General features: G+C 44.3%; 1 non-coding gene across 1 annotated transcript; it reads right to left on the reverse strand.

Moving 5' to 3' along the window:
* Window positions 1–18,103: 18,103 nt before the first annotated feature.
* On the reverse strand, window positions 18,104–18,210 carry LOC130500859 (small nucleolar RNA R71). The gene has a single exon (XR_008939379.1). It is a non-coding gene; the product is annotated as a small nucleolar RNA R71 (small nucleolar RNA).
* Between the last annotated feature and the right edge of the window lie 9,109 nt (window positions 18,211–27,319).

The following is a 27,319-nucleotide window of genomic DNA, read 5'->3' on the forward strand; positions in this document are numbered from 1 at the left end:
AAACCGAAAATTAGAGGTAAAAAAATCTGGTCCCCGGCAACGGCGCCAAAACTTGATACACTAAAAATGAATCCTTGCTACTGCCAAGTTAACAGTTGCAATTGTAGTACTTGAGATTCAAATCCAGAGGACCAGTCTACACTCTAGTTCTATAAGTTTCAGAATCAAGCTAAGAAGAAGATATGATTTGGTTGAAATAGGCGATAGTAAACAAGCAAACAAACACGAGATTGATTCAATTAAACAAGAGCTAGCCTAGGGTATTTCATTGGGTGATGAATTGGAGCCAAACAATTATTCAAGCGCGATGAAGTGCTTTCTAGAACTCGGATCACTCAGCTGGAACACTCCACTGTCGTGGTAGTGATCGCTTTGCAGATCGATCTCACCACCTAACTGTCGTTGGGATGAGAATCGATTGCAAGCTTTAGAGAACAGGTCCGATCAGTTCACTTACCACCCTAATATCTACTTTCGCTGATTAGGGATACTAAGCTCATTCAATACATGTCAAGTTATCATCCTAAGCGGTTAACTAGGTGATGAACTAGTGATCTAACATCAAGTGATCAGTTTAATGAAAGCAGTAAGAACAGTATGAATGAAGAACAGTTATGGATCGCTTATCTATGTTTAGCTCATGTCTCAACACCCTAAAAACCCTAGGCGAGCAAGGTCACTACTCGATCATGATGCACATAAACAAAGACATAAATCCTGAATAAAATTGCATAAGAACAGAGTAGAAAACAAAAGGGTTCAGATGATCTTCTCTATGAGAGGATGGATTCTTCTCCCTTACAAGTTGCAGATCGCAATACTCAGTGTTCTCTTGTAAAAACTAGCGTAAGAAAAAATAGAAAATAGATAGATGGCATTTTATATGGAGGCGCCGATCAGAAGAAAAGAGATTAGGGCAACAGGGCTTAAAATCCCGAAATAGGAGTTTCCATATTCGTCTGGAACAATCGCCGGATCACTCCGTCTGCTTGTTCCGCTTGAGAGAGAACAGTCTCGGGATTGTTCTCTTGAGTGTTCTCCGCAGGAATGCTCCAAAAGGACTTCTTTTCATCAGGCACCTTCTCTTCTTTCTTCTGCTAACTCCAGACCTGTAAAAGGTCAAAAAGGACTAGACTGACACGAATTAGTGACTTCAAACAAAAGAAAACATATATACAATGATGTGAAAAACACCATATATCACACATGAAGCAAGAGCCCAAGAGCATCCAGCATCAAACTTCATGCGCATAGGAGATGATGGGAGAGCCTTGGTCTCTACAGCACATACTGGTGGTTCCACCTCTCACGCCATGTCTCAGCCATCTCATGATGATGCATTCATCAGGAAGTCAGACATTGAGGCCTTGATCAAAGCCCTCAATGCAAATTCTGGTAACCAAAGTATTAATGCTTTAAATTCTATACACAATGCTTCTCACACTGCTAGGCCTTTAATCATTGATTCAGGAGCTTCTCACCATATGATTAAGGATGCTAGACTGATTAGTGATATTAAACCTGCTCTAGGTAGTGTTGTGATTGCAAATGGTGATAGAATTCCAATTGAGGGAGTAGGAAATCTGAACTTGTTTAACAAAGATTCTCAAGCTTTTTTATATGCCTACCTTCACATCAAACTTGTTATCTGTTAAAAGAGTTACTAATGACCTGGATTGCAATGTTATTTTCAGTCCTAATGATCTTTGTTTTCTGGATATTAAGACCAGTAAGATGCTGGGAAAAGGTGTGAGCAAGGGAGAGCTTTATTTGCTTGAAGATACCAATTTATCAGATTTATCTACTGCTTTGAATTCTGTTTTAGCTAGTAATGTGTTATGGCATGCTAGATTAGGCCATCCCCATGCTAGAGCTTTAAGCTTATTGTTACCTAATTTATCTTTTCAGAATGAATCTTGTGAGGCTTGTATTCTTGGCAAACATTGCAAATCTGTTTTTCCTCAATCTATTACTGTTTATGAAAAGTGTTTTGATCTAGTGCATTCTGATGTGTGGACTGCACCTTGTGCATCTAGAGAAAACCATAAATATTTTGTGACATTCATAGATGAGAAATCAAAATACACTTGGCTCACACTGATTAAAAGCAAAGATAGAGTTTTAGAAGCTTTTATTAACTTCCAAAACTATGTAACTAACCATTTCAATTCCAAGATCAAAATATTTAGGTCTGATAATGGTGGGGAGTATACTAGCAATGCCTTTAAACAACACCTAGCAAAGCATGGCATCATTCATCAAACAAGCTGCCCATACACACCACAACAAAATGGAGTTGCTGAGAGGAAGAATAGACATCTTATGGAGGTTGCAAGGAGCATGATGTTTCATACAAATGTTCCAATGAGGTTTTGGGGAGATGCTGTGATTACAGCTTGCTATCTGATCAACAGGATCCCCACAAAAGTGCTCAAAGATGTCTCTCCCTTTCAGGTATTAAACAAGATCACACCTCCATTAGATCACTTGCGTGTGTTTGGTTGTGTGTGCTATGTCTTGACACCAGGAGAACAGAGAAATAAGCTGGAAGCCAAGAGTGTCAAGGGAATGTTCATAGGCTATACCCACACACAGAAAGGGTACAAGTGCTATATTCCAGATTCAAGAAGAGTTATGGTCTCAAGGGATGTCAAGTTTGTGGAATCCAAGGGGTACTATGATGAGAAGAGCTGGGAAAATCTTAGAGATCTCTCACAAGGACCATCTGATAGAGCAAACAACCTGAGAACCATCTTGGAGAGTTTGGGGATCAGTGGTGTGGCGCCAGTACCAGCACCAGCACCATCACCATCTACACCAGTTGCTGAGGATGATGCAGAAAGAGTACCAGTTGATACGCCAGCCCATCCTGATCATGAGGGAGGCAGTGAGCATGAATCAACACCAGAAAATGATTCAGCATCAACACATGATCAAGATGGTGCAGAATCTGATGGTGATCAAGGACAGGAAGAAGCAGTGGTAGAAGAGCAGATTCAACCATTGAGAAGGAGTACCAGAGTGAAGAGAGATCCATCAAATTGGACCAACACCAGAGTATACTTCAACAGCAATGCAGTGGCTCATCCTACTCAAGCAGTCTGCTCCTTGGCATACTTTCCAGAAGAACATGTGGCATTTATCACCCACCTAGATGAAGCTTACATACCAAAGACCTATGAGGAAGCAATGGCACTGGATGAGTGGAGAGAATCAGTGGGAGATGAGATAGGAGCTATGATCAAGAATGATACATGGTTTGAAACTCAACTTCCAAAAGGCAAGAAGGCAGTAACAAGTCGCCTACTCTTCACTATCAAGTACAAAGCAAATGGACAACCAGAAAGGAAGAAGACAAGGCTGGTTGCAAGAGGATACACTCAAGTCTATGGAGAAGACTACCTGGATACTTTTGCACCAGTAGCTAAGCTCCACACCATCATGATTGTCCTCTCCTTAGCTGTAAACTTGGAATGGGATTTATGGCAGATGGATGTCAAGAATGCCTTTCTACAAGGAGAGCTAGAGGATGAGGTTTACATGAGGCCACCTCCTGGTATGGAAGACATGGTCAAGCCAGGAAATGTTTTAAGATTAAAGAAGGCCATCTATGGACTAAAACAATCACCAAGAGCCTGGTATCACAAGCTGAGTACAACTCTCAATGGAAGAGGGTTTGTAAAATCAGAAGCTGATCACACTCTCTTCACTCTCACAAGCAAGCAAGGAATTGTGGTGATTCTGATCTATGTGGATGATATCATCATCACAGGAAGCAACAAGGAAGGTATCATCTCTACCAAAGCTTTCCTTAAGTCTAGCTTTGATATTAAAGATTTGGGTGCGCTAAAGTACTTTCTAGGGATAGAAATATGCCGCTCTAAAGAGGGGCTTTTCTTATCTCAAAGAAAGTACACACTTGATCTTTTAAATGAGGCAGGAAAGCTTGGAGCAAGAGTAGCTAAGACACCACTTGAAGAGGGTTACAAGATCTTGCGTGAGGGGGAGTTTGAAGATACACCATTTGGCGATTTCAAACTCTATAGAATAATGGTGGGGAAGCTGATCTATCTCACCATCACAAGACCAGACATTTGCTTTGCTGTCAACCAAGTGAGCCAGCATATGCAAGCACCAAAGGTTCACCATTGGAACATGGTGGATAGGATCTTGAGATACCTAAGGGAGGCTCCTGGTCAAGGTGTTTGGATGGGTTGCAACAAGAGCACAGAGATTGTAGGGTATTGTGATGCAGATTGGGCTGGTGATAGAGTGGACAGGAGGTCTACTACTGGCTATTGCACCTTCAAAGGAGGCAATTTGGTTACTTGGAAGAGTAAGAAGCAGAAGGTGGTATCATGTTCTGTTGAGATGAGGTGATGATATTCATGAGATAGAGAAGAGGAGATTATGTTTGGGAAGTTTACTATTACAGTAACTTTTAGTTACCACAGTAACTAAAAGTTACTGAGCTATGAGGTAACTAAAGAGGAGTAAAAGTGTGTTACTTGGAGAGACTCCACTCGGCAAGGAAGGTTTGGCATAGGCTGGTCTAGTGACCGTTGAGAAAGGAGGAAGAGGCGCGCTTTGACAGCCTGGATGTGGCTGGAAAGTAAAGGAGAATATGCTGAAGGTATCAAGCATGTGAAGCTCCTGGTCCATACATTTCAAACAAGGCTCCCCTTCTTCCTTTGACTACACATGATTGTAATAGTGCTTAGTCTAGACCTAATGTCGATTACTCTCTTTATTCTCCTTCCTATATATATGTAATCTCACCTCATTAATAAAGCTAAGCAAGTTTTGAGTCTCTTTTTCTCTTAAGTCTCAAGTTACTATTACATCTAGAAATCTATTTCACCAATCTTTGAGTCTCTTAGTCTCTTAATCTCTTTCAATCTTTCATAAACTCTCAGATTACTAAAAATAATATGGTATCAGAGCCAGGTTGAAGTCAATCTGAGTTCGAGAAGACTCTTTGGTGATTCCTAGTGAAGATCCAAAGAGAGGTTTGTGTTCTTGGTGTGTTCTTGCGGTTACTTGTTAAGCACTTTCAGTTTCTTTGGTGATTCCTTAGTGAAGATCCAAGGAAAAGCTAGTGTTCTTAGTCAGATTCACGGATAGACTCTAAGTTCTTTGAGATCTTTGGTGATTCCTTAGTGAAGATCCAAAGAGAAACTAGTGTTCTTGTGTTGTGTTCTTGCGGGTAACTTAAAAGCTTGTTCATTTCTCTCGTGTGTGGAGTTGTGAGTACAAGTCTGGGATTGTTGAGTATTGTTTCAGGTGATTACAAGCTCAGGAAGTGTTAGTTGAAGTCTAAAGGTGTCGACTTTCAAGATGGAAGGTGGTGGATACAACAATATGAAGGTTGCGGTTTGCTTCAAGGGAAGCAACTACTTGGTGTGGTCTCGGATGGTGAGGACCACAGTCGGATGCAAGGGTCTCTGGAAGCATATCATACCAGGAGATCCTCCAAAGCTTCTTACTCAAGGAGAAGAGGGAGAAGAAACCTCAAGTGATGCGCTTGAGAAGTGGGAACAAGAAGACATGTTGGTGATGTCAGTTCTCCATGCATCACTTGAGCCAGCTATACTGGAAGCATATAGCTACTGTGAAACAGCCAAGGAGCTGTGGGATACCCTGAAGAAGGTGTATGGCAACACATCAAACCTAAGCCGAGTGTTTGAGATTAAGCAAGCAATCAATCTGCTTGTACAAGAGGATATGGAGTTCACTAAACACTTGGGAAGGTTCAGATCACTCTGGTCCGAGCTGGAAATGTTGAGACCAAGTACTCTAGATGCTGATGAGCTCAACAAGAGAAGAGAGCAAGACAAGGTCTTTGGTTTGCTTCTCACTTTGAACCCGGCATACAATGGTTTGATACTGAAGTTGCTAAGAGAAGATGATCTGCCAGACCTTGAGGAAGTGTGTTCCCGGATTCAAAAGGAGCAAGGGTCTATTGGACTATTTGGAAAGAAGGGAGAGATATCACTTGCTAACAAAGCAAGTCAATATGAACCAGGAGAGGGTTACCAAGCTAACAAGGCAGTACAAGGGAAGTATGAGAAGTTCAATGGTAATTGTGATCATTTTAAGAAGCATGGGCATAAGAAGAGTAGCTGCTGGATGTTGGGCCCAAATATGACCCCCTAGCTAGTGATAGACAATAAGAAATGATAACGGGCCACGAAAGGCCCATCATGAATTCAATCTTCAAGAACAGCTAAGTCAGATCTGGAGGCTGTGAGCTGGAGATGTTCATCAGAGAGGTCAAGGAAAAGAGGCAGCTCGTTGACAAGTAAACAGGCGCAGGACCCGGTCAAAGAGGTAGCTCGTGGACGAATAAATAGGCGCATGACCCGGTCAAAGGGGAGCTGTTACAAATCCCTCAAATCACGGAGGAGATCTCGGGAACCTGTTGGTAGCAACTGACGGAACCTGAGGCTATTTAAAGAAGACATCAAACAATAATCAAGGGATCCGCATTCTTACGATTCATAAGCAATAGCTCTCAAATTCATTACTTTCCTTGTAAACGTTATAAACATCTCTTGTAAACAATTCTTACAAAGATATCAATAAATCATTCATTCATTCTACAAAGTTCTTACGGGATTCAGCCCACGTTATCTTTCCCTAATCTTTCCTTAATCTTAACCTGATCTCAAAACCAGGAGGTGAGTTTAATCCCTCACAATTGGCGCCGTCTGTGGGGAAGAAACAATGGAATCCCTTACTCCAACTTAAGGATGAATCCAGTCGATCAGACAACAAATTCATCTAACCGATGAACAGTATCCCGATGAACAGTACTCGGATGAACAGTACTCGGATGAACAGTACTGGATGAACAGTATCTCGATGAACAGTATCTCGGTGAACAGTATCTCGGTGAACAGTATCCCGATGAACAGTATCCCGATGAACAGTATCCCGATGAACAGTATCCCGATGAACAGTACTCGGATGAACAGTACTGGATGAACAGTATCTCGATGAACAGTATCTCGATGAACAGTATCTCGATGAACAGTGCTGGAGCAGCCAGCACGAGAACCTCCAATGGGATCGATTCAGGGCTCCCAGCCCTCATTACCCCTCAGCACCAACCTGCTCCGAACCAGACGGAGGCTCAGCTCTCTGAGATCCGTCGCATGATGATCAGCTGGTAGAAAAAGCTCAAGAAGGTGAGCGTACAATGCAACAGCTAGCTGCTCGGCAGCAACGATTCGAAGAGGTCACTAGATCTCGAACCGCAACAACCCAACCACCGCAACGTCAGGGCTTGGGAGTGACCTTCCGAAATCGAATAACTGACCCCTCGTTCCCTCGAGGATGTCTCGACTTTTCCCTTGATAACACTGGATCAGGAGAACAGGGACCAGCTTTCCAAACGCCTCGTGCTAGGACATCTCCCGTGTTCAGTCCACCCCTCACCAGTGCTATGGGAAGCAACATAGCATCGACTAGCTCTATTCCCGATCAGGTTACTGGTCAGAGCGCTCGCTTACCTCCTCCACCACCTATTCTTAGGTCAGGAGAAGGAGTATCCGACCCGTCCGGGGGCAGAACGTCAGCTCCGGTGTTTCGGGCCAAAAACCTAAACACGAATCCGGGCAAACATCAAAGGACGGATGCTGATCCTACAGCTCGCCCCACTAACCTAACTCGTCAAAATAACCCAATAGCCAGTGAGCAAATCAGCCCACCGAGCACTTGGAAAAATGATCGAACACGATTCCATTAGGGACCTGTTCGCCAGGTACATGTTCGTCAGGTACCTAACGATGATCGGATTGTCCTTCCTCTAGAGGGACCAGAGGCTATTCGTAGAGATATGGAGCGGACTCACGCAGCTCTCCAAAAGCTGGGTGCTCAAGTCCACAAGGCAACGAGCTCAGCTCCCGAGATCGAGAGCTTGATCGAGGAGACCTGTGGAACTCCATTCACTGACAGAATTGCCAACTCTTACATAAGAGACACCCGAAAAATTAGGATTCCCGAAGGCTTACCTGAGAGCCTTCCGGCTAGCTATCGTGAAAGCTCTTGGACGATCAGATATATGTCAAGACTCCGTCAACTCTATTAAGAATCACGTACGGAAGGCTGTGTCTAACACTGGACCTAAGCCTCCTAACCCCGAGTCCAATACTGAGATTTCTTTCTGGGAAAGCGAGACCTCAAACCTTGACAGACCTCACGATGACGCGCTGATCGTCACCCTGAACATCGCAGGATATGAGGTCCCTAAACTCATGATAGACACAGGAAGCTCTGTTGACCTTATTTTCTACAAAACCCTAAAAGGGATGGAAATAGACGACTACAAAATTATTGGCCAAAAAGCTAATCTCGTAGGCTTTTCCGGAGAAACAGCTACCTCATTGGGAACTATTAAGCTCCCAATTATAGCTGGCGGAATCATGAAAATGATGAATTTCATAGTCATCGACAGACCTTCCCCGTTTCACGCGATCCTAGGAAGATCCTGGATTCACAAGATGAAAGCAGTAGCCTCGACTTATCATCAATGTGTGAAATTCCCAACACCTGAAGGGGTAACTACCGAACATGGTAGCCAGAAGATCTCTAGAATCTGTTACCTGGGAGGATTCGAAATCCTCAAAAAATCCTCCCAATAGCAATTACAGATCCAGGAGGATCGCGAGATGCAACAAAATATTTGAGGTCCCCCTAGGAACCTCACCGAGCAAGTTAGTATCAACGACTCAAATCCTGAAAAGCAAGTGAGTATCGGATCCGAGCTACCTCTCCAGACTAAGAAGGAGCTCATCGACTTTCTAAAAAGCAACGTCGGAACCTTTGCATGGATCACCTATGACATGAAAGGGTACAATCAAATCATGATGGATCCCGACGATCAAGAGAAAACCGCATTCATAACTGAACGAGGGACCTATTGCTATAAGGTCATGCCATTCGGTTTAAAAAATGCAGGAGCTACCTATCAAAGGCTAGTGAATAAAATGTTCGCTGGCCAGCTCGGAAAAACCATGGCGGTCTATATTGATGATATGCTAGTCAAATCCTCAATTGGAGAAAACCACATTTCCCACCTAAGGGAATGCTTCGATCTCAACAAATACGATATGAAGCTCAACCCTGCTAAGTGCATCTTCCGGGTACCTTCAAGCGAGTTCCTCGGCTACCTCGTAACCGAAAGAGGCATCGAAGCCAACCCAAAACAGATAGCTACCTTTCAGGAAATGCCGTCACCTAAGACAACCAGAGAGGTATAGACATTGACTGGACGAATCGCAGCATTAAATCGATTCATATCCAGGTCCACCGATAAGTGCCTCCCATTCTACAAACTTCTAAAAAATAATAAGAAGTTCTTATGGGACGAAAAGTGCGAGGAAGCCTTCAAACAATTGAAAGCTTACTTCTCCGAACCTCCGATCCTGGCTAAACCAGTATGGGAGAACCGCTATATCTTTACCTCGCTGTGTCAACCGGTGCAGTTAGTGGTGTGCTGGTACGAGAAGAGCAAAACGAGTAAAGACATGTCTATTATACCAGCAAGAGTCTGATAGACGACGAAACTAGATACCCTACTATGGAAAAACTAGCTCTAGCTGTCGTAACAGCTGCCAGAAAATTGCGACCTTATTTCCAATCGCACTCAATCGTCGTAATGACTTCACAACCATTGCGAACAATTTTGCACAGCCCTAGCCAATCATGACGATTTGCTAAATGGGCAATAGAGCTCAGTGGATACGATATCGATTATAGACCTCAAGCAGCAGCAAAAGCTCAGGTCCTTGCCGATTTCATAATCGAGCTAGCTTCCGAACAACTAGACTTGGAAACCGAAGCTCCGAAGTGGAGTCTGTACATTGACGAGCCTCGCCAAGACAAGGTTCCGGCATCGGTCTAAGGCTGACCTCCTCAGCTGGAGAAACCATCCAACAATCCAACAGGCTCGGATTCAGCGCTTCTAATAACGAGACTGAATACGAAGCATTAATTACAGGATTAAAACTCGCCCTAAGCCTCGGAATTCGAGAGCTGAACGCTTATAGTGATTCACAGCTAGTAGCTAGCCAGTTCCACGGGGAGTATGAAACAAGGGACAAAAGAATGGGGGCATACCTAGAAGTTGTCTGGAATCTCACTAAGCAGTTCAACAGATTTGAACTAACGAGGATCCCACGAGGAGAGAACTCCTCAGCAGACGCGCTGGCTGCTTTAGCATCAACATCAGACCCCCTCGTAAAACGTATCATACCCGTAAAGGGAATCGAAAAGCCAAGTATCGACATAGCTACCAAAGCTGAGATCGATAGGAAGCCGAAAGAGCAAACGGAAGGTAGCTACCCCTAGACGGTAGCAACCCAAGTTCTTACAACGTACTGGTTCCCAAAATCCAGAATTCGTAGCTTTAAAAAGCATACCTCCGGGGACAAGATCCAGACCTCGGATTCACCTGTCCACGCAGCCAGGACCAGGAGTCGTTCTGCCTTTGAAAGCACATCCGAAAAAAACGACCCAGACTCCGGAGAACAACACCAGAACTGGAGATATTCCTCAGAATTCAGACTCCTTCGAGCCTAATCCGACCAATATCTCCGGGGGCAATAAGACATCAGGTCACGATACTCAGGGACCTGAACAAGACACATCAGGTCACGACACTCAGGGACCTGAACAAGACCCGCCCTCATCTCTTCATGACAAAATCATTGGGAGAGAGGATTGGAGAATACCGACCATGCAATACATCTTGTAGGGTAAGATTCCCCCTCAATAAGTGGGAAGCCCGAAAACTCAAAGCATTAAGCGCCAGATACTGCACAATCGAGTCAGCCCTCCATAAACGAAGCATTTCCGGACCTTACCTAAAATGCGTCCATGGCCTCGATGCTATCAATCTTATGAAAGAAATGCATGCATGCTCCAGAGGAAACCACTCTGGGGGCAGAGCTCTAGCTATCCGAATCAAAAGACAGGGTTATTTCTGGCCCACCATTATAGCTGACTGCGAGGTTTACTCCTCTTCATGTGATAAATGCCAAAGGCATGCACCGATTATACATCAGCCTGCGGAAAAATTATCCTCAATACCCGCTCAGTACCCGTTCATGAGGTGGTCCATGGACATCGTAGAACCACTCATAACGTCAGGAAGAGGAAGGCAGAAGCTACGCTTCCTCTTGGTCTTGACAGACTACTTCACGAAGTGGATAGAAGCTGAAACTTTCCAACAGATAACTAGATTCGAAGTCGAAGGATTTGTGTGGAAAGACATTGTCTACCGCCACGGCGTCCCGTATGAGATCGTAACCGACAATGGAGGACATTTCATTTTTCGCGACTTCAAAGCATTTTGCGACAAGTAGAATATCCGCCCTACCTTCTCAAACACCTCGACGACCTCAAGGCAATGGTCAGGCGGAGGCTGCTAATAAGTCAATATTAGCAAACCTCAAGAAACGCCTCGGAACCAAAAAGAAAACCTGGTCTGAAAAGATACCTGAAGTACTTTGGGCATGACGAACCACCCCTAGAAAGGCTACAGAGGAAACCCCTTTCTCTTTAGCCTACGAAAAGGAAGTTGTCGTTCCGGCGGAAACCTCCACTGGGAGCCTCCGTCGAGAGCTCTGTACGTCTGATCCCGAAGCTAACGACCAGCTCTTATCAGACAGCTTTGATTTAATCGAGGAACGACAAGACCAAGTTTTGCTTCGGATTCAAAACTATCATCAAGCAATGGCCCGACATTACAATTCCAAAGTCAGCCCCAACAATTCGTTGTATGTGACCTAGTACTTAGGAAAGTTTTCGAAGGAACCAAGGAACCAGATGCTGGGAAACTAAGGACCAATTGGGAAGGTCCTTACCGGATTGTCTACGTGGTACGACCTGGCGTCTATAAGCTCCTGAAGGTACGAACCGAGGTACCTGAAATCAGATCGTGGAATGCCACAAATCTGAAGAAATACTATCATTAGGTACTTAAATTCCTCGAATTACGTTAGGCTTGACCCCTTGACTGGGTACGTAGGCAATTGTGTCATGAGTGTAACCCCAATCTCATTTTAACACTCTTTCCACCATGGCGAAAGAGGGCATATGTTTGAGAACATATAGCCCAAACAGCGATTGTATGATTATTGTGATACCATGTATCCTATTATCAATAAAGCAATTATCTTCGATACCTTGACTTTTTAACAAATTCAGGTCTCAATGAACCTGAACCTAAGGTCTTAAAACCCTTCGAATAAATTCAGGTCTCAATGAACCTGAACCTAAGGTCTTAAAACCCTTCGAATAAATTCAGGTCTCCGTGAACCTGAACCTAAGGTCTTAAAACCCTTCGAATATATTCAGGTCTCCAAAAAACTTAACCTAAGGTCTTAAAACCCTTCGAACAAATTCAGGTCTCCGTGAACCTGAACCTAAGGTCTTAAAACCCTTCGAACAAATTCAGGTCTCCGTCAACCTGAACCTAAAATCCTCAGTAATCTCGAAGGTCTTAAAATCCTTCCAACAAACTCAGGTCTCCACGAACCTGGACCTAAGGTCTTAAAATCCTTAGTAACCTCGAAGGTCTTAAAATCCTTCAAGCAATATCAGGTCTCGACGAACCTGGACCCAAGGTCTTAAAATCCTTACCAAATCTCCAAGGTCTTAAAATCCTTATCAAATCTCCAAGGTCTTAAAATCCTTATCAAATCTCCAAGGTCTTAAAATCCTCATCAAATCACAAAGGTCTTAAAATCCTTATCAAACCTCAGAAGGTCTTAAAATCCTTATCAAATCCCAAAAGGTCTTAAAATCCTTATCAAATCTCAAAAGGTCTTAAAATCCTTATCAAATCTCAAAAGGTCTTAAAATCCTAAGCAAACTTCAATGGGTCTTAAAATCCCACACACGAATTCAGGTTCCCATGAACCCCCTCCTAAGGTCTTCAGAGTAGCTCAGGTTCCTAAAAACCCTGAGCTAATCTCAATGTTTCAGGAACTCTTTCTAAGGATCCTCGTAATCGAATGTACTCGAAATCTTCGAGACCTGATAAGTCATTGGACATTGTATATAATAATCACGATACATGTCCAAACCAAAACTTCCACTTGACAAAAGTCAATCTCATCCAAGAAACGATCAAACCAAGTCAAATGACTTAATACGAAAAACAAAACCGAAATTTGAATAAAAGGGTTTAAAAGCCTCCTAGGCTAACGAGGGTTCAGAAGACCCTAAGGTTTAAAAGCCTCCTCAGGCTATAAGTCTGAAACGTAAACAAAGCCCATTGGGCAAAAGTCATGAAAAGCAACATTACAATTCAAGAAGAGCCGCAGCTCTTAGACATCATTATCACGGGAGCTCATCCCGACATCCTTGTCTCCCTCGACTGGATCACTTTCTTTGGCTGGATCTCCCTCATCTGCCTCCTTGTCATCGCCCATCTGGGACGTCTCGACTGGAGCTGAATCAGGACCCACCAAACCTAAGTTAGAACCATACTCTCCGGAAAAGGATAGATTAAACATGTTAATCTTGAAAGTACATGAACTCTCTGAGAATTGAGGAATGGGAAGCTTGCTGGCCGAGAAGTCGGATACTTGCTCCTTTTCATACGCAATCGTAGCCATCAGATTAAGCAAAGGAAATCTTCAATAAAGATAACTGTTGCTCGAGATCTCAACAAAAAGATTGATGCTCAGCGGCTAGGTCTAGCTTCCGAGATAAGGAATCTTATCTCGAAAGCTGGGGGCAACTGTTGGGCCCAAATATGACCCCCTAGCTAGTGATAGACAATAAGAAATGATAACGGGCCACGAAAGGCCCATCATGAATTCAATCTTCAAGAACAGCTAAGTCAGATCTGGAGGCTGTGAGCTGGAGATGTTCATCAGAGAGGTCAAGGAAAAGAGGCAGCTCGTTGACAAGTAAACAGGCGCAGGACCCGGTCAAAGAGGTAGCTCGTGGACGAATAAATAGGCGCATGACCCGGTCAAAGGGGAGCTGTTACAAATCCCTCAAATCACGGAGGAGATCTCGGGAACCTGTTGGTAGCAACTGACGGAACCTGAGGCTATTTAAAGAAGACATCAAACAATAATCAAGGGATCCGCATTCTTACGATTCATAAGCAATAGCTCTCAAATTCATTACTTTCCTTGTAAACGTTATAAACATCTCTTGTAAACAATTCTTACAAAAATATCAATAAATCATTCATTCATTCTACAAAGTTCTTACGGGATTCAGCCCACGTTATCTTTCCCTAATCTTTCCTTAATCTTAACCTGATCTCAAAACCAGGAGGTGAGTTTAATCCCTCACACTGGATACTTCATCCTCACTTGAAGCCAGCTAAGTTCATGAAGGACAAAGAAGCAAGGGCTCATATGTCCGAGAGCTCAAGTGGAGGATCAAGTGGAGCTGGTACTAGCAAGGGTAAGGAAGTGGCTATGCAAGATACTGGTGGTGATGGCAAGTCCCTGGTAGCCTATTCTGGTGCTCCTACCATCCGCAGCAATCCTTGTGATGATTACATCAAGAAATCCGACCTTGATGCCATCATAAAACACTTCAAGGATCATGGTAACTTTGGTAATGACTTTGGTTATTCTTTTGGTGCTAGGATGGTAGATAATCCTGTGGAAATGAGTAGCATTGATAGCATTGTTTCTAGTATTGCTAGTCTTGCTAGGACTGATCATATTCATTCTTTCAAGCCTTCTAGCATCCTTGCTCTCATTGCTAAATCTTGTGCATCAAAGCCATTGATAGTTGATTCTGGTGCATCTCATCACATGATAAGTGACAATAAGTTGATTAAGAACATTCTCCCTCATTCTGGTCATGTGATGATTGCTAATGGTGGTAGGATTCCTATTAAAGGAATAGGAAGTCTCAAGCTGTTTGATAAAGAGTCTCAAGCTCTTTATATGCCTGATTTTGCTTCAAACCTTTTATCTGTCAAGAGATGTGCTACTGATTTGCAATGTAATGTTATCTTTAGCCCTGATGATGTGAAGTTTCAGGATATTAAAAGCAGCAAGATGATTGGAAAAGGAGTGACCAAGGGTGACTTGTATTTGCTTGAAGATCTTGCTCCTGTTTCAAATTATAGCTGCTCATTTACTACTATTTCTGCTTCTGGTTTGAGTAAAAATGCATTGTGGCATGCTAGACTAGGACACCCTCATAATAAGGCTTTTAAACTGATGTTTCCAGGTGTTTCTTTTGAGAATAATGATTGTGAAGCTTGTATTTTGGGCAAGCATTGTAAAACTGTCTTTCCAAACTCTTCTACTGTTTATGAGAAATGTTTTGATCTTGTTCATTCTGATGTTTGGACTGCTCCTTGCTTGTCTAGAGATTCTCATAAGTATTATGTCTCTTTTATTGATGAAAAATCCAAATACACCTGGCTAACACTCATTCCAACCAAAGATAGGGTGCTTGATGCATTTAAAAATTTTCAAGCTTATGTAACTAACCAATATCATGCCAAGATTAAGATTTTCAGGTCTGATAATGGAGGAGAGTACACTAGCAATGCATTCAAACAACACCTATCCACTCATGGAATCTTGCATCAAACGAGTTGTCCCTATACACCACAACAGAATGGTGTAGCTGAAAGGAAGAATAGACATCTCATGGAGGTGGCAAGGGCACTGATGCTTCAGTCTAAAGTACCTAAGAGGTTTTGGAGTGATGCTGTGACTACAGCATGCTATCTGATCAACCGAACTCCTACACTGGTCTTGAAAGGGCAGGCTCCTTTTGAGGTATTAAACCAATACAAACCTACCTTGGAGCATATGAGAGTGTTTGGATGTTTGTGGGAAAAAGCTAGAAGCTAGAAGCTAGAAGTATGAAGGCAATGTTTGTGGGATATTCATCCTCACAAAAGGGTTACAAGTGCTATGATCCTGACACAAGAAGAGTGTTAGTATCAAGAGAAGTGAAGTTTATAGAAGAAAGGGGTTACTATGAGGAGCAGAATCAGGAAGATTTGAAGGATCTTACCTCAGATAGAGCTTCTACATTGAGAACCATCTTAGAGGGTCTTGGAATCCACATGTCCCAAGATCAGCCTCGAGAATCAACAACAAGAACACCACCAAGAGATCAAGCAGTGGGTCAAACAACTTCCAACCTTGATCATGTGGGGGGAGAGAGTTCAAGTGGTCCAAGTGGAGATGAGAGCTCGGGTGGTTCTTGATATATGGTGTTTTTCACATCATTGTACATACGTTTTCATTTGTTTCAAGTCACTAATTCGTGTCAGTCTAGTCCTTTTTGACCTTTTACAGGTCTGGAGTTAGCAGAAGAAAGAAGAGAAGGTGCCTGATGAAAAGAAGTCCTTTTGGAGCATTCCTGCGGAGAACACTCAAGAGAACAGTCCCGAGGCTGATCTCTCTCAAGCGGAACAAGCAGACGGAGTGATCCGGTGATTGTTCCAGACAAATATGGAAACTCCTATTTCGGGAATTGAAGCCCTGTTGCCCTAATCTCTTTCCTTCTGATTGGCGCCTCCATATAAAACGCCACCTATCTATTTTCTATTTTTCTACGCTAGTTTTTACAAGAGAACACTGAGTATTGCGATCTGCAACTTGTAAGGGAGAAGAATCCATCCTCTCATAGAGAAGATCATCTGAACCCTATTGTTTCATACTCTGTTCTTATGCAATTTTATTCAGGATTTATGTCTTTGTTTATGTGCATCATGATCGAGTAGTGACCTTGCTCGCCTAGGGTTTTTAGGGTGTTGAGACATGAGCTAAACATAGATAAGCGATCCATAACTGTTCTTCATTCATACTGTTCTTACTGCTTTCATTAAACTGATCACTTGATGTTAGATCACTAGTTCATCACCTAGTTAACCGCTTAGGATGATAACTTGACATGTATTGAATGAGCTTAGTATCCCTAATCAGCGAAAGTAGATATTAGGGTGGTAAGTGAACTGATCGGACCTGTTCTCTAAAGCTTGCAATCGATCCTCATCCCAACGACAGTTAGGTGGTGAGATCGATCTGCAAAGCGATCACTGCCACGACAGTGGAGTGTTCCAGCTTAGTGATCCGAGTTCTAGAAAGCACTTCATCGCGCTTGAATAATTGTTTGGCTCCAATTCAACACCCAATGAAATACCCTAGGCTAGCTCTTGTTTAATTGAATCAATCTCGTGTTTATTTTGCTTGTTTGCTATCGCCTATTTCAACCAAATCATATCTTCTTCTTAGCTTGATTCTGAAACTTATAGAACTAGAGTGTAGACTGGTCCTCTGGATTTGAATCTCAAGTACTACAATTGCAACTGTTAACTTGGCAGTAGCAAGGATTCATTTTTAGTGTATCAAGTTTTGGCGCCGTTGCGACGGGGACCAGATTTTTTACCTCTAATTTTCGGTTTCATATCTAGTCTAAGATATCTGACTCGTGTTATTTTCTTTGTTTCAGCTGATGATCCAGGTGCATGACCAGTAGACATACTCGGAGCAACGCACAAGGGCCATTACATCAGCTTTCTAACGAGGAACTAGCGAGATTGGAACGACAGAACCGTCAACAGCCGAGATCAACGAACACCAACATGGGTGATCATCCAGATGATCTCACTGCTGCGTTTGCACTCATGCAACAGCAGATGCAGCAGATGCAGCAGACAATCCAAGCGCAGCAAGCTGCTGCCGAGCAAGCTGCTCTGAATGCTGCGAACCAACAGGAGGGAGTGGTCCAGATCGGCCAGAGAAACTTACTGCGTAATCTGCCCGCTACGCGATCTGCCATAACCCCTCCACCGTGCACAAGGCAAGACTTCGAGATCAAGCCAGCCTTGATAAGTCTAGTGCAAAGGAAGATCTTCAATGGGCTTCCTGCTGAGATACCGATGGACCACATCGAGCACTTTGAGAAGATGTGTGGTTTCACTAAAGCGAATGGAGTACCACCCGATTACATCAAGTGTACTCTGTTCCCTTTCTCTCTTGATGGGAAAGCTGCTCGCTGGCTTGATTCACTACCCACCGGATCACTCACCACTTGGGAACAAGTCCGAGAGGCTTTCTTAAGCCACTTCTACACGAAATCGAAGACGGCAGCTCTGAGACAGAAGATCGTGACCTTCAAACAGCTGGTAGACGAGCCGTTCTGTGATGCTTGGGAGCGATTCAATGTCTACCGCAGAGAATGCCCACATCACGGTTTTGAGGAAGACTATCTGCTGGGAGTGTTCTACGATGGAGTAGGCTGGGAGTACAGGAACGCTTTGAACTCAGCCAGTAAAGGAGATTTCATGACTCAGTCCACTCAAGGTGCATTCGAGTTGATTGAGAACATGGCCTCAAGCTCAGCTGACAATAACCGCGAGACTGATCGCACTCAGAAGGTGAAGAGCATCGACAACAGCAAGATTGATGAGCTCTCTGCCAAAGTCGACCAGCTGATTAAGAGTAACCAGAACCAAGTCTTCATCATGGAAGAATCACCACAGGATAAAGCTACCGCAGAAGGCACATCAGAGGCAGATCAGTCGGCTGAGGATCAGCATGAAGTGAGTTATGTGAATGGGCAAGGATGGCAGTTCAAGAACTATCACCCGAACCCTAACGTGAGGAACAATCCCCACCTGTTCAATGCCCCTAAAACAGACGATAAAGCTCAAGGGAACCAAGGTCAGAACAGTGGATACCAAAGGCCTTATGGCAATCAGGGAAGAACCTTTGTCCTTAACCCAGCTCAGAATGCTCAGTTCCACAGCCAGAAACAGCCGGTTAATCAGCAAGCTGCACAACCGACTCAGACTGCTCCGCATGATGACATGAAGAGTCTCGCCAATATGATGAGTCAGCTGCTCCAAGGACAGCAGATCCAAGGGAAGGCACTGAACCAGGTCACAAACGACATCAACACCAGGATGAATCATATGTTCAATGACCTGAGTGTGAAGTATGACAATGTCTCAAGCCATATGAGACAGATGGATATTCAGATTGCTCAGACTGCTGAGAACGTGAAGAGACAGCAAGGAACTCTCCCTGGGAAAACAGACAAGAACCCCAAGGAGTGCAATGCAGTAGGGTTAAGGAGTGGAAAGCAACTGCCTGATCTAGACCCCAGGAGATTCACATCGGCTGAGAAAGGGAAGCAGAAGGAGTCGGATCAGCCTTCTAAAGCTGAACCCACAGATGAGGAAGACGCAGAACAACCTACTGAGACTGTTCCGCCTGAAGCAGAGCGACCCGCTGGGGTTGTTCCACCGACTGCAGCACCTTCTCCTGCTCGTCAGTATGTACCGAAAGTGCCCTACCCTGTTCCAGCTAAGGCTACACGCAAGGATAAGGAAGAGATGAGGTGCAGGAAGATGCTGGAAGACCTAACTGTCAAGCTCCCTCTGATGAGTGCGATCCAAATGATACCATCCATGCGTAGCTTTGTCAAGGGATTGATCTCTGGGAAGATATCTGATGACAGCGAGTTCATGCTTGTCTCTAAGGAGTGCAGTGCGGTGCTCCAGAACAGAAGGATTAAGAAGTTGGGTGATCCGGGAAAATTTGTTCTCTCGGTTCAGATTGGCAGAACACTCTTCTCATGCTCACTCGTCGATCTAGGGTCGAGCATAAATCTCATGCCATATACTGTGGCTAAGCGCCTTGGATACACGGATTTCAAGCCTACCAGGATGTCACTAGTGTTTGCTGATCGATCTGTGAAGTCTCCAGTTGGAATCCTCGAAGATCTTCAAGTTCTGGTTGGGAATACAATTGTTCCTGCCGATTTCGTTGTTCTGGAAGTCGAGGAAGACTCCAATGATCCCCTGATCCTAGGCAGACCATTCCTCTGCACTGTTGGAGCTATCATTGATGTCCGACAAGGAAAGATCGATCTCCACCTTGGAGATATTGTGATGAAGTTTGAGATGGATCAGATGCTCAAGAAGCCGATGCTGGATGGACAAACCTTCACTGTCCAAGAAGATGGTGATCCCCTAGAGCCGCATGAAGGAATGATCGAGGAGATTCCCACCGAGGATCCACTTGAACTCGCCTTAGTCAGAGCTGAAGCCGAGCAAAGCTTAGAGAGTGTTGATGCTGATGCCTATGCCAAGTTCCTGGATTCAGCCAGGAGTATGGAGAGGACGGTGGCGAATCTAAGTCTGGGGGAGAACAGTGACTCCAGCACATCGACTGGAACTACCACGCCTCAGAACCCGACTGTTCCGGCAGCTCAGCCCGATGACTCATGGAGCGAGCTGAAAGCTCCAAAGGTAGAGCTAAAATCCCTTCCCAAGGGACTCAGGTATGCATTTCTTGGACCCAACTCCACATATCCTGTCATTGTGAATGCTGACCTGAACAATGCAGAGACTGCTCTGCTTTTGTGTGAGCTGAGACAATATCGTAAGGCTTTAGGTTACTCTCTAGCTGACATACCTTGCATTTCACCTGATCTGTGCATGCATAGAATACACCTAGAAGATGAATCGATGACTTCTGTAGAACATCAGAGGAGGTTAAACCCGAATCTAAAAGATGTTGTAAAGAAAGAGATAATGAAACTTCTAGAAGCAGGTGTGATCTATGCGATCTCTGATAGTAAGTGGGTCAGTCCTGTGCATGTAGTACCTAAGAAAGGTGGGATCACTGTAATAACCAATGAAAAGAATGAATTGATCCCCACTAGAACAGTTACTGGTCATCGCATGTGCATTGATTTTCGTAAATTGAATGCTGCGACTCGTAAGGATCACTTCCCACTTCCTTTTATTGATCAAGTACCTGCTCACGAAGAAGGATGCTAAACCGCGGCTCTTACGATGGATCCTCTTGCTCCAAGAGTTTGATCTAGAGATAAGAGACAAGAAGGGGGTTGATAATGGAGTGGCGGATCATCTCTCCAGGATGAAAGTGTCAGATGAGACAGTTCTTGATGTGGAACAACCGATGGAGTACGTCAATGCGATTGGTCTGCGCAACATGGAGCAGTCGTCACCTGCCATTAAGGACTGTTCCAGCGTAGAAGGATCATTTGTTGCAGTGATCCAGAAGGAGTACCCGAACCTTCCATGGTTTGCTGAGATTGCCAACTTCTTGGCAGCTGAGAAAGAGCCTTTGAGGTTCACAGGGAATGAGAAGAGGAAATTTCTGAGGGAGGCAAGGCACTACTTCTGGGATGAGCCGTATCTCTATCGGCAAGGCAAGGATGGGATCTTCAGGAGATGTGTTCCGGAGGCTGATATTCCAGGGATCCTTCACCACTGCCATGGTTCCTCTTATGCTGGTCACTTTGCCACCTTCAAGACTGTTTCCAAGATCCTCCAAGCCGGTTTCTGGTGGCCCACTATGTTCAGAGATGCTCACGCCTTCATATCTCGATGCAATTCATGCCAAAGGATGGGGAGTATAAGTAAGAGAAACGAGATGCCTCAGAACTACATCTTGGAAGTTGAAGTGTTCGATTGCTGGGGGATCGATTTCATGGGACCTTTCCCAGTCTCACACAAGAATGAGTACATCCTAGTTGCTGTGGACTATGTCTCCAAGTGGGTAGAGGCGATTGCTAGTCCAACCAATGATGCGCGAGTTGTAACCAAGATGTTCACCTCCATCATCTTCCCAAGATTTGGAGTGCCTAGAGTGGTAATAAGCGATGGTGGAACACACTTTATCAACAAGTTGTTCCAAGGATTGCTGAGCAAGAATGGTGTGAAACACAAGGTTGCAACCGCCTACCATCCTCAAACAAGTGGTCAAGTGGAAGTTTCAAACAGAGAGATCAAGAACATCCTGCAGAAAACTGTCAACACCACCCGCAAGGATTGGTCCCTTAAGCTTGACGATGCTCTCTGGGCATACAGAACAGCCTACAAGACCCCTTTAGGGACCACTCCCTATCATCTGGTCTATGGCAAGGCGTGCCACCTACCTGTTGAGCTAGAGTACAAGGCGGCTTGGGCTGTCAAACTACTCAACTTCGATATCAAACCTGCCAAGGAGAGGCGAACCATTCAGATCCACGAGTTGGAGGAGATCAGGCATCTGGCCTATGAGAGTTCTAAGATCTACAAGGAAAAGACCAAGGCGTTCCACGACAGGCGGATCATCAGCAGAAGCTTTGCTCCGAACGATCAGGTTTTACTCTTCAATTCACGGGTTAAGCTGTTCCCTGGAAAGCTCAAATCTAGATGGTCTGGACCTTTCACCATTAAGGAGGTTCGTCCCTATGGAGCTGTTGTGTTGCTGGACACAAGAGGAGGAGAATTTGTTGTCAATGGTCAGCGTCTCAAGCCATATCTTGCTGACACAACAATCGCTGAAGGTGTAGAGATACCCTTGAGCGATCCCCCTCAAGCCTAATCGGCTCATTGAAGTCAAGCTAGTGACAGAAAACAAGCGCTTGGTGGGAGGCAACCCACTGGTGAGTGTAAATATTGTTTTCTCTTTGTCTTTATCTTCCTAGGAACTAACTTGCAGGTTGAAAAATCAAGAAAATTCGAGATCACTCCAGGAGAGCACTCCAGCGGTTGTTCCGCCGATTGTTCCCAGGTAAGTTCTCGAAACAAAAAAAAATAAAAAAATAAAAAAAATAAAAGAAAAAGGGGGAAGGGGAAGCGGTTTTGATTGGTTATTAAAAACCCAAACATTCCACTTCCCCACTTCATCTCTCTCGCCGCAAACCACCTCCCCTAGAACCCTAAAAATCGCAAACTCACCTCTCTCTTTTCTCATCGATTTTGGTTCTAAACTCTTGGGATTCTCTTGAGATTGGGTTATTTTGAAGGAATCATCTCTCCAATCAAGGTAATCACCAAGAACTCTCTCCCTTTTTGCGCATGCAAATCGCGATTTGGGAGTGATTTCTTGGATTCTCTCTTTCCTTTATGATTTGCGATTTCATCCTAGGTTGTAGCTCTTGATAGTATACTTGCTACTAGGATTGAATTCTTGATTGAGTTTCAATGGAAGAGGAACCGATTTGTTGCTTGTGATTCTTGGCCCTTGCGATTTCTACTGTTAAGATTGAGGCTTGTATAGGTTGTCTAGTAATCGATGGACTTGAGTAGAACAAGAAGATTGGATTGTTCCATCGTTTCTAGAACAACCGATGAACTGTGCTGATATTGGATTTTGTTTTGTCTTGTAGATGCCTCCAAAGATGCGGAACGCTAGAGTCACCAAGAGCACGGCTTCTCCAGCCGCGAGTGCTCCACCTGGGTACCCGTGGCCGAACAAGACTGAGGGAGCGCCCATCGACCTTAATGATCAGATGCTCCTTGACTTCAACGTCGAGGGATGGGACAAAGAGTCGGCGGCGGTTTACAACAAGCTCCTCCTAGCAGAGATCTTGCCCACGCGATTCGTGAACCAGCAAACACTAGGCGATCTAGGCCTTGACACTGAGGTGTTCGACACGATGCAGGCTATGGGAATCATGCCTCTCTGCTACCAGGCTCAAGTTCTCTACCCCGACTTGGTCAGGCAAGTGCTCGCGACGTGCAAGATCACTTACCAGAACCCCAATGCGCCTTCGTATGAGAACTGCTTCTTCTCCTTCATGGCTGATGGCAAGTTCTGTTCCATCTCTCTCGACGACCTGAACTCCCTATTCGAGATTGCAGACACGCCAAAGGGGATTTCAGTGGAAAGGAAGTTCAAACCGGCAGACACCTTTTGGGATCTCATCGCAGCCGGCAAGTTCACCTCTCGCAAGGCCTATCAGTCGCAGATCCGGAACCCTGCTATCCGGATCATCGCCAAGATTGTGTCCAATGTCTTGTTCGCGAAGGAGTACACCTCCAAGATCACGAATGGAGAGCTCCAAGTTCTCTACACGGGACTTGAGGACGAGATGCGCAGAGAGAACATCACCCCGATCCAGGAAGTCAAGACCAACCCAGGGTATCATCTCATCTCCATGTTCGCTGAACGCAGAGACACACTTGTTCGAACTGATGATAAGAAGGATCGTTGCGGCAGTCTGCTCACTCCCTTGTTCCAGCACTTCAACGTCAACCTCAGCTCTTACACGGTCGTCTCTGCGATTGAGTACATCGATACTCCTTACCTGATCGCATGCCACATCCTGCGCGACGAGACCACCTACAAGTTCCAGGACAAAGAAGGGAACCCTCTGTACTGCAAGCTCCCTATGCCTGGGTTCACAGACTTCTTATCCTTGGAGAACATTGTGTTCTCACCCGCTGAGGAGCACCTCTGCGATGATCCGAAGGCACCGGTTCAGCACGATGATGAAGACATGGATGATGTGGAGCATGTGACTCCACCGGCTGATGGTGAGTATGACTTGGAGGATTTCACCGATGTGACTGATGATCACGCCTACAGACGCTGGATGGTTGATTCCCAGAAGAAGAACAACAGCCTCATGAAGAGGATACTCAGGGCAATCACAGGCGGCTGCATTGGAGCGCAGGAGGAGCGTACGCCGCAGAGAACAAGGCGCCCAGGCAAGGAACACGCGGGGACTACGACTGGAGCAGAGAGACTGCCGAGGAACAGGAGGACAGCTGGTCACTCCGGTAGCGGCGATTCAGACTGAGTCCGAAAGGACTATTTCTATCCCTTGTCTTATCCATCTGAACTATTTATTCCTCTGATTTATTTTCACAACCAGGGATGGTGTGAACTAAGTCTGGGGGAGCGATTGTACTATATTCGCTTGTGTGCTTTTTGAGTCAGTCCTTGTGTCATTTTTATGTTTTTATCGAGTCAGTTTTTAGGATCGAGTCAGTCAAAACTATTGTGGGAATCAGGACCTTATTTGTGATGCTCTTTAACCACCTCGTGCTTTAACCTTCTTATTCAGTGACCTTAGCAGTGATGAAAGACCCACACATGGACCTGGAACACCCTGACTTATCTCATTTGACACTCCAGAAGTTCTATACCGATCAGGTTACATTGGGCAGACTTAACTCCACTTTATCTGAACCTAATCTGGACTCTAATTCTTCTTGTCATGGGCACTAGATCAGGGTAGAATGAGAACTACACTCAGGACTTCTTATCCGATTTTTATCCCTCTTGCTGTTCCTGAGTGGCTAGCTCATCTTTAGCTAGTTCCCACCTTGAACCCTGACCTTTAATTCCACCCTCATGCATTTGCTTTTCTAGTACTTTATGTGCAGATATGTGCAAAAAGGTCGGAGAGGAAAGGATCGACGCAGTCCTTACTCATCAATGCTCACACAGTGGAAGCAGGCAGAACAACCGGAGTGCTTGTTCCAAACGAAAGGGAACAACCGAGGTGCCTGTTCCGATACCATGGAGAACAACGAGAAGTAAGTGGACAGAACAGTCCAGAATGAATCACCAGTGGCATCATATACATCACTTGTTACCTCCTTGCTCGTCACCCCAGCATTTTGTAATTCAGTACATCTAAAAAAAAAAAAAAAAAAAAAAAATATATATATAATATATATATATATATATATATATATTTATGTTTTTGCTTTGATTTACTGGTGACGAGAAGGAGAAGAATTTATGATGCATGCCACTGGGGAAGTTGAGAAAGTAATGGTGGTTTCAGTGAAGTGTTCTGAAGGGGAAGTTGAATCGCGCAGAGCAGCCTTATGATCGATCTATCGGAGAGCAGTCCGATTAGCAGAGATGAGTAAGGACTGTGGACCTCAATGGAGCCGTCCTCTCACGACCATTTTGTGCGATATCCTGCACCCGCTCCTGGTAAACCCTAAACACTCTTGAACTCCACCATAAAAGTTAGCCTGTTCTATACCTAGCCCGTTCTCTCTGAGTAGAGCCTGTGACAAGAAGCTCACGCTGATCTTAATTGAACATAAGGAGTTTTGTCTCGAAAGTGTTGCCTTTTCAGGTTTGAGATGTAGAGTAAGGAGCCGATCTTCGAACAGTGATCAGGGGGTTCTCAGTAAGTGTGTGTGGTCCTAATCTACAGCTTGTATGGTTCAGAGATTTGTGGTAAGAGTATGGTTGCTGAGAATAAGCGAGTTCCCACGCTTTCAAACCTTTCTCCCTGTTCTTGGTACTTGCCTTGTTCGAGGACAAACAAGGATCTAAGTCTGGGGGAATTGATATATGGTGTTTTTCACATCATTGTACATACGTTTTCATTTGTTTCAAGTCACTAATTCGTGTCAGTCTAGTCCTTTTTGACCTTTTACAGGTCTGGAGTTAGCAGAAGAAAGAAGAGAAGGTGCCTGATGAAAAGAAGTCCTTTTGGAGCATTCCTGCGGAGAACACTCAAGAGAACAGTCCCGAGACTGATCTCTCTCAAGCGGAACAAGCAGACGGAGTGATCCGGTGATTGTTCCAGACAAATATGGAAACTCCTATTTCGGGAATTGAAGCCCTGTTGCCCTAATCTCTTTCCTTCTGATTGGCGCCTCCATATAAAACGCCACCTATCTATTTTCTATTTTTCTACGCTAGTTTTTACAAGAGAACACTGAGTATTGCGATCTGCAACTTGTAAGGGAGAAGAATCCATCCTCTCATAGAGAAGATCATCTGAACCCTATTGTTTCATACTCTGTTCTTATGCAATTTTATTCAGGATTTATGTCTTTGTTTATGTGCATCATGATCGAGTAGTGACCTTGCTCGCCTAGGGTTTTTAGGGTGTTGAGACATGAGCTAAACATAGATAAGCGATCCATAACTGTTCTTCATTCATACTGTTCTTACTGCTTTCATTAAACTGATCACTTGATGTTAGATCACTAGTTCATCACCTAGTTAACCGCTTAGGATGATAACTTGACATGTATTGAATGAGCTTAGTATCCCTAATCAGCGAAAGTAGATATTAGGGTGGTAAGTGAACTGATCGGACCTGTTCTCTAAAGCTTGCAATCGATCCTCATCCCAACGACAGTTAGGTGGTGAGATCGATCTGCAAAGCGATCACTGCCACGACAGTGGAGTGTTCCAGCTTAGTGATCCGAGTTCTAGAAAGCACTTCATCGCGCTTGAATAATTGTTTGGCTCCAATTCAACACCCAATGAAATACCCTAGGCTAGCTCTTGTTTAATTGAATCAATCTCGTGTTTATTTTGCTTGTTTGCTATCGCCTATTTCAACCAAATCATATCTTCTTCTTAGCTTGATTCTGAAACTTATAGAACTAGAGTGTAGACTGGTCCTCTGGATTTGAATCTCAAGTACTACAATTGCAACTGTTAACTTGGCAGTAGCAAGGATTCATTTTTAGTGTATCAGTTCTCATGACCAAGGTGTGGAAGCTAGTAATGGAACTGAAGAGAGTCAGCCAGTAACTAGGGAAGAGAGTGGTGAAGCATCTGGTGAGAGTGTA

This window comes from Raphanus sativus, unplaced genomic scaffold (genome assembly GCF_000801105.2).
Source record: "Raphanus sativus cultivar WK10039 unplaced genomic scaffold, ASM80110v3 Scaffold0049, whole genome shotgun sequence".
NCBI classification, from domain to species: Eukaryota; Viridiplantae; Streptophyta; class Magnoliopsida; order Brassicales; family Brassicaceae; genus Raphanus; species Raphanus sativus.